This window comes from Giraffa tippelskirchi, chromosome 2, assembly GCF_054371585.1.
Source record: "Giraffa tippelskirchi isolate mGirTip1 chromosome 2, T2T-mGirTip1v1.2.pri, whole genome shotgun sequence".
NCBI lineage: Eukaryota > Metazoa > Chordata > Mammalia > Artiodactyla > Giraffidae > Giraffa > Giraffa tippelskirchi.
The window spans coordinates 211,481,593-211,486,370 of NC_137276.1; the positions used below are offsets into that span (position 1 = coordinate 211,481,593).

General features: G+C 42.1%; 1 pseudogene; it reads left to right on the forward strand.

Annotated features, from left to right (window-relative positions):
* The first annotated feature begins 401 nt into the window (after positions 1 to 401).
* On the forward strand, positions 402 to 1,840 carry LOC145539639 (tubulin alpha-1A chain pseudogene; annotated as a pseudogene).
* The last annotated feature ends 2,938 nt before the right edge of the window (positions 1,841 to 4,778 follow it).

A 4,778-nucleotide genomic window follows, 5' to 3' on the forward strand; every position in this document is an offset into this window, starting at 1 on the left:
ACAGGAGAGAAAAATAAACTTGTCTCTTGTCAAGTCATGGTATTATAGAGATCTCTGTTTAAGCGGCTTAGACAATATCCTTAGTTTGGACAAAGTCATACAGCTCTTAAGTAAGGGATTTCACAACTCGATATCTTAGCAAGCCATCCATTTGTTGTGGCTGTGTAATATCCCTCTTATGTGTCTACATGGTGGGTCAGTAAAAAGACTGAGTAATACTGCATTACCTATGGCACGTTCCAGAAGAGATGATTTCCCTCCCTTTTTCCAGTGGAGGAGGGAAAGAGTGGTTCTCGGTCCCTTCAAGAATACAAACAAAGACAGTTCTCTTACATCTAAGAGAAGCAACAACCTCCCTTCCTCCTCTCTGCCATCCACTGGGCAGGCATAAAATAGCATCTATGTATCAGTGCATCTCCATCCACGCTGGCCGGGATGGTGTCCAGATCAGCACTACTGGGAGCTCTACTGCCTGGAACATGGCACCTAGTCCAATGGCCAGATGCCAAGTGACAAGACCACTGGGGGGAGGAGATGACTCCTTCAGCATCTTCTTCAATGAGACAAGTGCTGGGAGGCGTGTGCCCAGGGCAGTTTTGCAGACCTGGAACTCACAGTCATTGATGAAGTTTCAACAGGTACCTACCGCCAGCTCTTCCACCTTGAGCAGCTCATCACAAGCAAGGAAGATGCTGCCAGTAACTATGCCCAACATTTTCTCACTACACCACTGGCGAGGTGACAGTTGTCCATTAAAGAAAGCTGAGCACCAAGGAAATGATGCTTTTGAACTGTGGTGTTGGAGAAGACTCTTTTGAGAGTCCCTTGGACTGCAAGGAGATCCAACCAGTCAATCCTAAAGGAAATCAGTCCTGAATATTTATTGGAAGAACTGGTGCTGAAGCTGAAACTCCAATACTTTGGCCACTGGATGTGAAGAACTGACTCATTTGAAAAGACCTTGATGCTGGAAAGATTGAAGGCAGGAGGAGAAGGGGATGACAAGAAAATGAGATGGTTGGATGGCATCACCAACTCGATGGACATGAGTTTGAGCAAGCTCTGGGAGTTGGTGATGGACAGGGAAGCCTGGCATGCCGCAGTCCATGGGGCCGCAAAGAGTCGGACATGACTAAGCGACTGAACTGAACTGATTGGCAAAGGGATCACTGACCTCATCTTGGACCAAATTCAGAAACTGGCTGATCAGTCACAGGTCTTCAAGGCTTCTTGGTTTTCCACCACTTTGGGGGAAGAACTGGTTCTAGGTTGACCTCCTTGCTGATGGAATGTCTCTCTGTTGATTATGGCAAGAAGTCCAATCTGGAGTTCTCCATTTACTCAGTGACCACAGGTTTCCATAGCTGTAGTTGAGCCCTACAACTCAAACCTCACCACCCACACCACCTGGAGCACTCTGATTGCGCTTTCATGGTAGACAATGAGGGCACTTATCACATCTGTCTTAGAAAACTTGATATTGACTAACCAACATTTACTAACCTGAACAGATTGATAGGTCAAGTTTTGTCCTCCATAACTGCTTCCCTAAGGTTTGATGGAACCCTGAATGTTTGGGGGTTTTTGTTTTTATTTATTTATTTTGGCCACACTGCACTGCAAGATCTTAATTCCCTGACCAGGGATCAAACCCATGCCCCCTGCAGTGGAAGCACTGAGTCTTAACTACTGGGCCACCAGGGAAGTCCTAGAACCCTGAATGTTGATCTGACAGAATTCCAGACCAACATGGTGCCCTATCCCTGCCCCCACTTCCCCCTGGCCACATATGCCCCTGTCATTTCTGCTGAGAAAGCCTACCATGAAAGGCTCTCTGTAGCAGAGGTCACCAGTGCTTGCTTTGAGCCAGCTAACTAGATGGTAAAACATGACCTTCACCATGGTCAATGCATGGCCCGCTGCCTTGCCCGTTGTACCATGGCGATTTGGTTCCCAAAGATGTCAGTACTGCCACTGTCACCATCAAGACCATCCAGTTCATGGAATGGGGCCCCACTGGCTTCAGAGTTGACATCAGCTACCAGCCTCCCACTGTGATGCCTGGCAGACACCTGGACAAAGGGCAGTGAGCTGTGTGCATGCTGAGCCATCGCTGAGGCCTGAGCTTGCCTGGACCACAAGTTGGACCTGATGCCTGCCAAGCGTGGCTCTGTTCACTGGTACATGGGTGAGGGCATGCAGGAAGGAGAGTTTTACTCAAGGAGAGAAATACTCAAGTTAAAAATGTCACACAGGTTTTTACAGGGAAGTTTATTCTATTTTAAACGTGGAAAAGTTGTGGTCCAATCAGTTCATTTGCAAGTAGCAGTGTATATCCTCATATACAATTATTGACCTATGCTTTAAAAAAAATACTTTGTTACAGACCCAAGCTATCCATTTTCTCTCTGATGGGTTTGGATAAAGTCTTTCCTGTCTTAAATGACAAATAATGCAAACAAAATGAAGCTGTTAAGCTATACAGGAAACTTAAATCTATTGTCATTTTTACAATACCCAAGGCAAAATATTTACTCATAACATGGGCTGAATTGTGACCCCCCCCCAAAGTTTATGTATTGAAGTCCTAACCTCCTGTCAGTGTCTCAGAACATGAGTATATTTGGAAATAAAATATTGCAAGTAACACTTAATTTTAAAAAAGGTCATTAAGGAGGGCCCTAACCCAATCTGCCCAGTGTCTATAGTAAGAGGAAATTTTAACACACACAGACAGCAAAGAGGTTGACACAGGGAAAAGACCATGATAAGAGGCAGAGAGAAGGCAGCCATCTGCAAGCCAAGGAAAAGGGCCTGAGAGGAAACCAAACCATCACCTTGATCCAAGACACCTTGATCTTGACCTTGATCTTCATCTTGGACTTCCGATCTCCAGACTATGAGAAATAAACATCTTCAATTTAAGCCACCTAATCCTTGGATCAGGAAGATCCCCTGGAGGAGGAAATGGCAACCCACTCCAATATTCTTGCCTAGGAAATCCCACCGACAGAGGAGCCTGGCAGGCTATAGCCAATAGCATTGCAGAGTTGGACATGACTGAGTAACCGAGTACTGACACTAACTGAGTCCATGGTACTTTGTTATAGCAGCCCTAGCAAAGGAATAAAATCATTTACCTTCAAAATAAAGGAAGGACCTAGCATCTAATTCCACTTGATTTCAGTAAGTAAATGAATAGTGATGGTGTCATACTGCTAGGAAACATCAAGAACAGTTTTCTCTATAACAAGCCACTCACTAAATAAACACATTTTAATTCAGCTTAACTAAGGGAGAAAAGTAGTGGCATGACCTAGCTTAGACATTTGTAACATTCAGAAAGGACACAGAGCCTCTGTGAATCATTCTAACTTTGCTAAATATAAAATGACATTGGTCTGGATTCATCTGAAATGATGAAGCAGCAGAATTCTGAACAACAAGCTGAGCAGCTGCATGAACTTCCGGAAGTGAAGAGTTTCTTAAACAAACCGTTAAAATTTTATCAAAAGCAGGCCACAAGATGTCAGAGGAAATTGAGGCTTTGCAACTTTAAAATATATGTATATATATATTCATGTTTGATTTTCAATGAACCAATTATTTCTATGGTTATAGGATGCTTCCTATCTTCTGATATGAAATACCTTAAACACAAAATGTCAAAAGCTGCACTTATCCTGGAAATTACCCCCTGGCATACAGTCAGTTTTGGGTGTTGGTGCTGTCATCCTCAGAGTCACTCAAGCCAGAATTTCATTTTTGTGTCCACCTTCTCTTCCATGTCTTTTTATAAAAGAGCATCCTGAGACAACATTTTAAAACTGTCACTACCTGCAACTACTTATCTCTGTGAATCAAAATTATCTTCCCACTATACAACAAACAAAACTCAGACATAAAAAAATTGCAAGGCTGAGGCTAATATCAGACTATAAGACTCACTTCATACCTCTCCAGAAAGTCTCCCTGGACCACCAAGGTCCAGTTAGAAGGACCTCTTTCATATGTCCCTTATAACCACATTTGGGGTTTTTCTTGAGGATGGAGGGATGGCTTTTTGTTTGTTTTTTTTATTTATCTTCAACAGGCAAATTTATTTTTAAGGAAAGAATGTGACAAAAATAGTTATTTTTTTAGAAAAAAATATAGAAAAAGTGTTCATGAGTCTCTTCTAAAATATCTTTTCTATTTTAATTAAAAAGTTTTAAATTCCTAGCTCATCATGAAGTTCTTTCAGTTTGGTTTTTAAAGTTCTCTTAAAAACTCAGGATGTAAAGAAACAATGAAAAAGTGACCATCAAAAGTAGAACAAAGTTAAAGTTTTTAACATAAATGAATTCAAGTATGTAATTTTAAAAACTTATCAGAATAAGAAGGCTGAAAAAGAGAAAAACAAATATCACACATCTGTGGATATATACGTGTGGATATAAATAATGAATATATGTGAAATCTGGAAAAATGGTACAGATGAACCCATTTGTAGGACAGGAATAGAGCTGGAGACATAAGAGAATGGACATATGGACACAGGTGGGGAAGGGGAGGGTGGGACAAACTGGGAGATTGGCATAGACATATATACATTACTATGTGTAAAACAGATAGCACGTGAGAACCTGCTGTATAGCACAGGGAGCTCAGCTCAGTACTCTGTGATGACCTAGGTAGGTGAGATAGGGTGGGGAAGTCCAAGAGGGACAGGAGAGATGTGTACGTATAGCTGACTCACTTCATTGTACAGCAGAAACGAACACAACATTGTAAATCAA